The 11,837-nt window shown below is 39.0% G+C and overlaps 1 long non-coding RNA gene across 1 annotated transcript; it reads left to right on the forward strand.

The window, feature by feature from the left end:
* Positions 1 to 660: 660 nt before the first annotated feature.
* LOC131354984 (uncharacterized) lies at positions 661 to 8,110 on the forward strand. Its single transcript, XR_009204804.1, has 3 exons — positions 661 to 833; positions 5,242 to 5,392; positions 5,540 to 8,110. It is a non-coding gene; the product is annotated as an uncharacterized LOC131354984 (long non-coding RNA).
* The last annotated feature ends 3,727 nt before the right edge of the window (positions 8,111 to 11,837 follow it).

The following is an 11,837-nucleotide window of genomic DNA, read 5'->3' on the forward strand; positions in this document are numbered from 1 at the left end:
TGTAGCTCAGCTTTGGAGCTTAGCAAAAATGCAACATTTCTATTTACTGAAAGTTAGCTTTACTTAGGAAATCTAGATCTATACCAAGTTTCCCACAACGTATACGTAGATTACGTATTGTAGTTACAGCTACATCAAGGCTATGTGGAAACCCAGAACATTATATCATATTATATCTATTATTATAAAAAACTGAAATATAGAAAACTCTTAGAGAGCTCTTTCTGATGAAGCAAACCAGCTGCTCCACGTTAATATTTGTCCCTGTTGCCAAATTAGCTCTCAGACCTCAGGGTTGCGTGTAATTAATAAAGACAGGCTTCTGCTGTTGTCTTGCCTGTATAAGCATTTTGTGTCCTCAGGTCCCCGTGTCTGGCCGATGGCCCAGAAAAAGCAATGCATATCTCTCTCTGGCGTGGAAATCGTGCACTGTAGTGATGATCTGATTATTAAAATCTTCCCCTTTGGAAAAAAAATAGAACATGACAACAACAGCAGCGGTGACCCCGCTTCCCCCTGTAAGCTAGGCGAGCATGTGGACGTCCTCCATTTCCTTGTTTGACTATGGTGACCTCATCAAGGCGAGATGTGTGATTCATGCGCCCTGCGTGTGTGTGTTTAATGAATATTTATGCTCCAGATCTCTTTCATGGAAACTGCTCCAAGCTGTCTTTCTAGCTCTTGGTTCATGGTGTAACCTTTGAACTCTGTTTTTTTTTTTTTGCTGCTTTTTTTCTTAAAGATGCTGATCAGCTCTGGCTCACACTTTAATACCGAATAATACTCTGCTTAGGAAACTGGAGGAATGTGAGAAAGGAACGACATCATTTCCTGTAAGTGAATGTTATTGCCGCTTTCCCAGTTTCGTTTGTGGAGTTTGTTGCTCTCAGCATTTTGTACTGTTTTAATGGAGGAGGGGGAAAAAAATCACAAGATTTAGTTTTCGACTCTCTCAGAGGTGTATAATCTGGTAACTCAAGTTCTCTGGAAAAGCTCAGCATTATTTTGGAAATAATAATCCTCAGAATCAAATGTTCCTCTCGAACAAATGGCCTTCGTGTGCATTTTGAAGATGAATGTAGAGAAAAGTTCTGAGACATAAAGACAAAAAATAAAAGTTTTACCTACTAATACTTTCTAAAAAAAAAAAAAAAAAAATCACAATTACAACAGAACAATGCCTCCTTTATTTCCTTTTATTTTATGTATTTATTTCTTGATTTCTTGTATTTTATTATCATTGTAATTGTTATCATTATTCTTTACATCATTCCTTTATTATTATTGTAATATTTTACATTTAGTTATTACTTTAATATATATTATGTATATATTTAAAATATTTTAATATGTGTTATTATTATTATAATTATTATTATTATTAAAAATGTATGAATTCTGCTTCTGTTTTCTAAATGCATTCTCTCACTTTAATAGCAAAATATTTTACATTGAAATTACTTTGTAAAGCATTTTATATTTTATTTATTTATATATATATATATATATATATATATATATATATATATGTAAAAGTGCATTTTATTATAATTGTAATTATTATTGTTATTCTTTAGGTTATTATTATTATTGTAATGTTTTCCATTTAGTTATTATTTTAATATATATGTTATTATTTTTATTATCTGTTAGAAACTTCACACCAAAACTTTCAGGAACTAAAGCTGCTCCAAGTGACCATAATAATGCCAGAAAGAACCTAATAATCCTAAAGTAAAGATCTTCTATCTATGATATCTATGATTAAGGTCACATTTTTTAAGAAATCATCCTTATTTCCCCAAAGTGAGCTACTATATGTACAGCGTCTCACAATAACCCCATCCAAGCTAGGAGTTCCATTAATAAAAGCACTGCAAAGAACCCTGAATAATAATGACTTCTCCAGGGACGCTCATGCACACCCAACTAGTTCACTCTTAAAATAGGGAGGTTTGTGGTTTTTTTTTTTATTTTTTTTTTAACGTGGCCCCAAAGGCTAATGTCGGTAATATTTACTGCTCACAGTATCTGCTCTTAGTGACGGTATTAGCTTTCTTCACTGAATAGAACATGCTAGAAAATTCACCTGTAAGTAGTAATTGGTACCCTTACTTACGTTTACAGATTTATGTCCGTGACTTTTGGTCATCTCCGATGATTATTGGCCGGCAGATAGAACCTCACAGCACCAAGAGTTTCGAGTTTCGAAACTTTCAGAACTCCTAATCTCATTTTCGGTCGAAAATGCCAGATAGAACCTAATAAAAGAAAGTTATAATGAAGTAACGGGTTTTATTTCCATGATTAAAATAGCTTTTTTTAATCAGCATTTCCTCTTGCAATAATAACATCCAAGCTAGGTGTTCCATTAATACAAGCACTGCAAAGAACCCTGAACAGTAATGACTTCTCGAGGGATGGTCATACACACCCAGCTAAAGTCTTAGTAACTAGCTCACTAGTAAAATAAGGAGATTTGTAAGGTTTTAGAAACATGGCCTCAAAGACATCATGGCTGTTTTGTGTCATTATGATGTGTAATGTTACTGCTACGAACGTTAGCTAATAACATGTTTGCTATGACTATGGACCTTGATGTTATCGCTAATTCTATAGATGTGGATTTCTCCTATGATTGCCACCTGAGTAAAATTACCATGATATAACGTTAAACGTCTGGTTACGCTCTTACATACAGTAGCTTAGCACATTCATATAAACACGAGTCATTGCTAAGTTCTGATTGTAATTACTTGACAAACACCGTGTCATTAACATGTTCACAATATTATCTGCATCATTTCAACAGTTCCGCTTCCCTAACCACGCTTTCTCCCCCCCTCCCCATTTCAGTATGCATTAATACCGGAATAAAGTGTCTGTATATAATTAGTAATATGCTGACATATACAGATGAGGTGAGACCATTAGGAGTGTCATTTGAAAGCTCCCTCTTTCGGCCCAGGTTGATAATGAGACTCCTGGTATTTCTTTTCACCGGAAAGGTCAGCGAGGTTTAAATTGGACGTCTCACCGCAAGGTCTAGGGTGAGTCAGGGAGGCCGAGTGTCACTCATTTTCCAGGTCTTGCCACAAATGAACTTAATGTGATGTCTCTGAGGCTGGGCTTCTCTTCCAGACTATTCCAGTATAGGAGGAAAGGTGCGGAGAGAAGCGAGGAATAAAACGGACCACTGTTTTTTGTTTCTTTTGTTATACTGCATCCTCCTTTTGTGACTATGATGTAAAGTGAATTGTTGGATGTAGAACATATTACATCTGGAATTTTTTTTTCTGTCACTAGAAGGTGAGGCAGCATTAACATCACACCTGGAACAACGAAGCTGCTATGTGTGTGTGTGTGTGTGCGTGTGTGTATTCATAAATTATACCATAAACATACATTATATCCAAAAAATACATTTAAAAAAATCATTTTTTTGTTCGTTGGTTCTTTCTATTTTTCTCCTACTTCATGGACTTCATGCCTGAACCTTTAACCTTCTTTGCAGTAGCCCAGAGCATTACCACTGACCCACATCTACACAGGTTCAGTAAAGTTTATGTGTAATATTTCTCTTTGTTGTTTCCTGAAGCATGCTGTAGTTACTACATTATAGATACAGACAGAGTTCACACGTTAAGTGCAAGAAAATAAACTGAGAAAAGTCACCCTCAGGGGAAAGTCCTGTCTGCCCTCTTCCACATACTTACAGTGTTGCTGGAATTGACAGAGAGAGAGAGAGAGAGAGTCTGGAGTCTGTCCCTCCCACCCATACAGCATGGCTCATTTTACTCCACTTGGCTCTCAAGGTTCGGCCTCATAATCTCGCAATGATTAGGCAAACATGTTGTTGCACCACTCAGGAGCCTGGTTTAATATCTTAATTTCATCATTTGTATGCAATATTTGCTTTCGCTCGTCACAAATCTCTGCCAGATTGGGTCGCTGATGGCGGCAGACGCTGTGTCCACCATCAACAACTTAATGATACCATTAAACATGTAATTTAGCAAACATTGTTCAAACTCCGATTAAATAGAGGGTATTCAGGTGCTATGCGGTAAGTGCAATCACGTAGATGAGGTCAGTGTGAATAGTGAAATGCGCCTCGGGCTTTCGGTTTGAAGTGGCCAATTAACTCTCTTTAATTGGCCTGTCTCGGTGTGTTTCAAAGGCCTTGCTGGGCAATTGTGCCCACTAGCCAGGTAAAGGCAGAGACGTAGAGCATGTAATTATGAAGACATACCTTTTCTGTGTCCTTTACCTGTGGGCGTGTTGCTGTGCACAAATTTCTTTATGAGCTGAAGGTTAATTATATCGACTAGAACTGTGGAATTTTTCATTACTGTTCAATTACACGAGTGGGCCTTCGTTTCATTTGCTATGATAAATAACGCTCTGAGTGTGAGGAAGCGGCTGGCTAACACTTCCTGTTAATCCTGGATTTATAATGTGTCAGAAATGCTTATATAGAATATGTAATATATTATTACTATACAAAGACTAGCATTAAACTGTATATAAGTGCTCATAGATAGATACAATAATCAGGCATAACATTATGACCACCTGGAGTTGCTCCTCCATTTGCTACCAAAACAGCCCTGACCCGTCCTGCACTGTGTATTCTGACCCCTTTCTATCAGAACCAGCATTAACTTCTTCAGCAGTTTGAGCAACAGTAGCTCGTCTGTTGGATCGGATCACACGGGCCAGCCTTCGCTCCCCACATGCATCAGTGAGTCTTGTCTCCGCCCATGACCCAATGAGTCTCCACCCATGACCCATGACACCACTGTTCCTTCCTTGGACCACTTTTGATAGATACTGACCACTGCAGACCGGGAACATCCCACAAGAGCTGCAGTTTTGGAGATGCTCTGATCCAGTGGTCTAGCCATCACCATTTGGCCCTTCATCAAACTCGATCAAATCCTTGCACTTGTCCATTTTTCCTGCTTCTAACACATCAACTTTGAGGACAAAATGTTGACTTGCTGCCTCTAATATATCCCACCCACTAACAGGGGCCATGATGAGGAGATCATCAGTCTTATTCACGGCACCTCTTAGTGGTCATAATGTTATGCCTGATCAGTATATAGTGCTTTATAAAGAATGACTGCGCTTCACGCATTATAATCTTTTATAATGAACCTTAAAGAAAAGGGTTACTTAAATTATACAGTAATGCCAGTATTAACACAGGATTACACATGATTTTCTATGTGCTAGACTCATGGATTATGCCCTGGGTCGTTGACCGGAAGATCAAGGTTCAAGACCCGGCACCACCAAGCTGCCCCTGTTGGACCCCCCAACCCACCCTGCTCCAGGAACACTGTATCATGGCAGACGCTGCTCTCTGACGCCAACCCCCAAGGATGTGAGGAAAGAATTTCACATTCTTTAATATGTATTATATATTATTATGTAATTCTTTATTACAATAACTATAACTCCTACTCAACGACTTAACGATTAGACCATTAAAATCCATTCTTCTTTTTTCTTTTCCTTTTTTATGCCCCAGATTCTGAGCTTCTGAGTCTGGGACCTACAGTACAGAGCACGCGACCTCGAAACGAGCCACACGTCTGAGCTCCAGAACAATCTGAGCAATTCACAGGATATCATTTCAAAAAATTCCACGAAGCTATATAGGCTTGATTCCACCGTCCTTGCCTATTTTATGATACGCCGTTGTTGGATTACTCTGAAGATGAGAAAAGAGTAGACTGAAAGGATGGTGTGATATTCTCGCTCGCGGTTTTTTTTTTTTTCTTTCTTTTTTCCCCTCCCTCTCTCTCCGTCATCTAGCGCCGGTGTGTGCTGCGCTTCAGCTGCAGGAGAAAGTGTGAAGGAGCAGCGTTATATCAGAAGTAATAACCTTGAACATGTCTTGCTGTATTAGTGGCGTTCTGGCCGGGCTTATTCGCGCCTGAGTCAGCCGCTGATTACCTTGTCAAGGAGCTCCGGCTGTGTTAAAAGTGCAAGAGTGTTCTAGTGCCGGCTCGCAAAAAATAGCGCAGACAAATTGCCACCTTTGCTTTCGGAAGTCGTCAAGCAAATTGGCAGGCGTCCTGTTTCTGTGTACACTTTTATAAAGAAATAGGCTGAAATTGTGCATAAGTGAGTGCAAGCGCTTCCGTGTTTTTTTTTTTTTTTTTTCTGCCTACATGTCTGCTGTGTCTACAGGGAAGTTTATAAAGTTTCAGGCTGATGCTGCAGTTCTGCAAAGGAACCCTGAATAATAATGACTTCTCGAGGGATGTTCTTACACACCCAGCTAAAGTTTTATTAACTAGCTCGCTATTAGAATAGGGAAGGTTTTTGAGGTTTAGGAACGTGGCCTCAGAGGTACCGTGTCAACAAACCGAACAACTTGTTTATCCTGCTAGTTTAAATAATAACTGAACGACGTCTCTGAAATGTTCCCGTCACGCCATGTCAAGCTATCTAACATAGAAGCCATTGCTTTAAGGCACGACACTGAATTTCTACAGCTAATATTATGTTCGCTATGACTCCCGTATCTCCCATTATGTCCTGATGCTGTTCCTCTCACTAGGTTGCCTGGAAATGACCATATTTTGGGAAACTTTCTGTGTCCTACAACAGCACAAATAGCGACGTCCACAATACTCCATAAAAGGCTACTAATAATGGTGAAATGCTGAAAGACTTCATTGTGTCGGAGTTGCTTTTATAGAATCTCGCCAATCAGAATCAATAAAGTGTTGACAAAATAGTCTTCAGAAAATATCAAACAGCCACTATTTCTTTTAGTGTTGGCCATCGAACGAATACAACAGCTTTCTGGGAAGCTTTGTTATGACTACGCCGTCATCCTCGGCAAAAAAATGTGCAGCGCTTATGCGAGGCACTAACGCTGACAACACTGATCAACATTAGCATTCAACTGCTGTGAAATAATTAAATCTAGCTGATGATTATGGGGTTGCTATGGCTAAGTCTACGGAGACGCAAAGCCCCGCAGCCCGAGATGTTATTACTGTGAAAGATTAAATCCCTAGGTATACGAATCTTATCACACTTAGTGATGCAAGTTGACAGTAATTCGGAAAGTACATATTAAAAAGGGAATTAGTGTTTAGGTGGTCAATATCGAGCTAGATGCACTTGTGACTGATTTCAAATGAATGTTGAACGCGACGCAAAAAATAAAAAATAAATAAATGAAATAAAATCGGCTGTATTTATTTAATCGGAAACTAATAAAGTTTTTCACGGAGATGAAAAGCGAGCGAAATATATTGAGGATTTTTTATGGGGAAAAAAAAGAGAAGAAAGGAATTGTAATAAATCTGAATAATGTAGGACCGTTCCCCCCCCCCCCCCCACATTTTTCAGTAAAATGATAAAACATTCATGTTCCTAGCACACGCTGTTAATTACTGTTGTCTTTTAATGACTAACACCTGATATTGACTCAATTAGCGCAGTCCTCCCTTTCAGTCGATAAGAAAAGCAGGACACGGGCCAAATCCTGGAGGTTGTGTTCACTTTGGCTGAAGCAGCACAGTCTTGGAGAAATCCGGACATGAAGGTCAGGAGGGGGAAAAAAGTGTATGTGATATGTCAGGAACTATTGATCCCCTTTTTGGTTAAAATCCGATTCTTTATGAGATTATTTTCTGCACTGTACAGTGTGTCAAAGTTTCGATTTTGTGGGAACTCGCAGAATCTCGGCTCCTCGGAGACATCCGATGCTAAAAGGTCACGCTATGACTTTATAGAAATTTGATGTACAGTTGTGAATAGATGTTTTAGCATCACTTTAATATCTTACAGGTGATCCCTCTCGAAATGGCCAAGTACCACACCTTGCAAGTCGCCCCAGCTTGGCATGGTATAGTCTTTTCAAGTGGTTAAGGCTCTGGGTTGTTTATCAGAGGATCGAAGTCACCACCAAGCTCCACTGTTGGGCAATTGAGCAAGGTTCGTAACCCTCCCCGCTCCAGGGTGCTGTATCATAGCTGCCCCTGCACTCTGACCCCAACTTCCTCAGCTGGGATATGCGAAGAAATGTATTCCACTGTGCTGTAATGTATGTGTGGCGATAATAAAAGGCCTCAGTTCTTCATCTTCGTGCCCTCAGTTCTTACTGACTGAATGACTTACATGCTAATCATCTTTAATTTAATTATTTTGTAGTTAATACTGAATTCACTCTGCTTTTTTCCCCCGAAGGTTAATGGTTTCTGACACAATGCTATTCAATACACTTGGAATTCCCCGCATTCAATTTCGGAATTCTCGTACAACGTCCGTCTATTGTAGTCCGACTTCAAATACAGTAATACCGCATGGAGTAAAAAGTCAACACATATCCTTAAGAATCTTTTTTTTTACTTTATTCAGCTTTAAAAAGTCAGTGGACCTGTCTTCTGGGTCATTCATAGAGATTTGCTCGATCAGTATAGTAATACGACGTTGCTCTGGGCTTCTGTTCTTCGTGAGCATCAGGATTATGAATACAATGTGCGATGCAGCAGCGCTTTAGTCTTCCTCATCTATACACTCTGCTCAGTATTTCAGTACTATACCATTATCAGTAGAGTCATACTTTGTAGGAAATTTGTATACCTGGGAGTCCAACATCATTTTCTCCTCAACTTCCAAACTGGAACCATTTTAAAATTGAAAAACAATCCCTAAAACATGACTCTTGTCCATTATGCTTCAGATCCTTGACTGTTTTTCTAACTGATCTTGCAGCTGTACATTTTTTTCCCCCCACTTCGGTATAAAAAAAGATGTAATGTGTTTCTTTCAGGATGGGGTTCAGTGTATAAAATGAACGCACACTGACAGTTGACTTACCCCCCCCCCATCAGCGTTCACTCCACTTCGTTTCCTAGAAAGAAAGAAAAAAAATCGACCTTGTCTGTGCAATTTGTACATTAATAATAGAAGAACATCTGGCAGAGATCTGTAGCAGCGTTACTAAAACACAGAAAGTGAATGACCGTTTATAGACACTTAGCTGAAACTATGTGATTCTTAATGGTTTTTCCAAACGCGGCTCGGTTAATGGGCTTTATCATATACACAGGCGAAGTTCACTTAAGTGGAAAAGAGACAGGTTTCGGAGATTCACTACAGACGCACGTTTCCTGACGCACCGATGCACTTAGCTCTGTCCGAGGCATGTTCACGTTTCCGACGGAACGATGCGCGAGATGTTTAGGGGTTGAACTGACAGTAATGTGCAGTGCATGTACGCGGAAAGTTTTTCCTCTGAGAAGCAAACTTTCCTCAGAGACTGAAAACTCATCCCTCCTCCTCTTCCTCCTCCGAGCCCGTTCTTTATGCCTCAGCGGTAAGCCCCCCGATTTGCAAAGTGTTTCTGCCTGGAAAAATTTGCGGTCTGAAACCTTATCCTCGGCAATCTCTGTCACTCAAAGGCACTTGGCGGCTGGCGGAGGAGATAGAGAGCTTATTCCTTTCATTTGCACGAAGCAAAACACAATTTCTCTTTCCTGCGCGACGCCCAAATGGCCTGTGATGAATTAGTTCGAACAACGGCGAGCAAACAAAGACTGGCGTGTTCTCGTCGTGTAGCGGCGAGACCATTCACGCTTGGCGTGTCGTCTGACGGGAGGAAACACACGTCTTCACCGGATATTAATGTGTTTGTGTTGTCGGGCTTGTAATAACTTTTGAAGCTGGTCGTTTGAAACATTTCACATTTCGTGTAATGCTTCTTTTATGTGAGTGGAAATTCCTTATTAGGGCTTTTCACATTACACATAATCCCGGGTTATCCTCGCTCTAAATCCTGCTTTAAACCCGGGTTTAGGAACACGTGTATTTTAGCAGAGCTTTCGCAGCATAAACACCGCACTGAACATTACTTACGTTTAGGTGCTTAGCAACTGACAACCAATCAGAAATTGATCACTCAAACATCGCGGGCCTCGAAAACCAGGACATAGCAACAAACTTAACCATAGTGATGGGAATTTTACTGATCCTTTGAATCTCGTCCAGCAAATTGAACTCATCTTTTTTCAAGTCATTCCGTTCATTTCAGCAGAATTTAATTACAGCGTTACACGTTAATAGCCAATTATCTCTGCAAGTTTATTCACATTTAGAATAAAACATAACTATAAATCAACCAAGGCCAAAAATGAGACTGACAGGAACAAGAACAGGACTTTTCAGAAAATGTTCATTGCACATGTCTTTTGATAATTTTATGATAATTCCTAAATATTACACAACATTGCATTAGCATTATTGACTGTAAGATACCGATCCAGGAAGTCACGTGATGAACAAACAAACTACGGACCCAAAGACTCGGGAGATGAACTAATCATTTCTGTTTCCGCCACAGACTGCATGGCCGAAGCCTATGAGGCTGTCACTTGATGAACGGACGACTCGGGAGATGAACTAATCAATTTTCCCGCACAGGTCCAATAGGATGTTGCGCATTCGTGGTCAACACAAAATGAACGAATCGACACATCACTACTTAACAACAATAACGCCTGGGCAAAACACTAAACATTATCGCGCCGTAGTGAGGGTGACATACCTGACAATGAAAATTGAGCTAAAAAGTTAAATATCAACTAACTTAAAAAGGCCCAAAAAGATTAGAAAGGTTGCGTGCTGTGTTTTATCCAATCAAGGTTGTTGACGCTGCAAATATGCAAATTGGAACATTTAGCCACTGAAGTAAAAATCTCTATTGTGAACTATTAAAACACACACATACACACACATGCTTTTTCTTTGTTTCAGCTTGATTAGAGTTGCACAGAAGATAAATGAATGGCTCTGATGGACAGTACAATTAGCTTAGTGCTAGCATTTCAGTTTCTAGAAACTTCTTATATCTATACACATAGAAATACAATCTTGTGGGAAATTTCCTCACACAGGATAAATTTATGGCACCATAAACAATAAGGAGCAGGTTCATTATTTCAGAGCATTAAATGCACAGTATGTATTTGTTAAAAAGAAACAAAATTCAGCATTTCTGGAGTGTCTCATGGGTAATGACTCTGACTGGACCCAAAACCCTTATAAGTAAGGGAAAAAAGGCCACATTATTCTTTTTTTTTTTTTAGCCGTTTATAGCTAGATTTAATATTGCGAAATGTTCCTGAAACAAGTTAACTTGCATTAACACTTTCGTTAATGACATTTTAACAGTCACTTCTTCAGAATTTCATGTTTTTCTGCTAGCGTTCTTGTTGCTATTATTATCATCAAAGCTACAATTTTCTTCAAACTATAGCTGCATCTCAATCAGCTCTCTAGTTCCCTAGATAGTGAATCATTATCCAGTGTACACAAGTTAGAGCATTAGAATGAGCTTTATTTAAAATTTTATTTATCTTATAAATATGTTCGCATGAGTTCTGTCATGATACTTCAAGCAGGACTAGGCTAGGCTAGTGACTATTTTTTTTAAAACGCTTCAGACGCTTAAAAGTCATTAAACAAACCGTATATAAACCATTAAATAAAGTTAAAAATCACTAACATATATCAGTAATCATTTCTGATCTACAACACGAAGTTGTAGACAAAGTTAGCTGAGACTAGCTTCATATAACGTCATTTCCATTAAGGGAACATATTTAGCATTGAAGCTCCCTAGTTTTTGGAGTGCGAGAGGGGAGTTTTTTAGGGAGTGAATTGAGACAGCCCTTAAAATAGCCGTCACCCTGATCAGTGGCCTAAATACTAAAATAGGGAGATTTATTAAATAATTTTGTATATTTTTATTGTTTATTTATCCATTCATGGCATTTAAAATAGTGTTTTTCATGCATATTTTT

The sequence above is a fragment of the Hemibagrus wyckioides genome, linkage group LG06 (genome assembly GCF_019097595.1).
Source record: "Hemibagrus wyckioides isolate EC202008001 linkage group LG06, SWU_Hwy_1.0, whole genome shotgun sequence".
Taxonomy (NCBI): Eukaryota; Metazoa; Chordata; class Actinopteri; order Siluriformes; family Bagridae; genus Hemibagrus; species Hemibagrus wyckioides.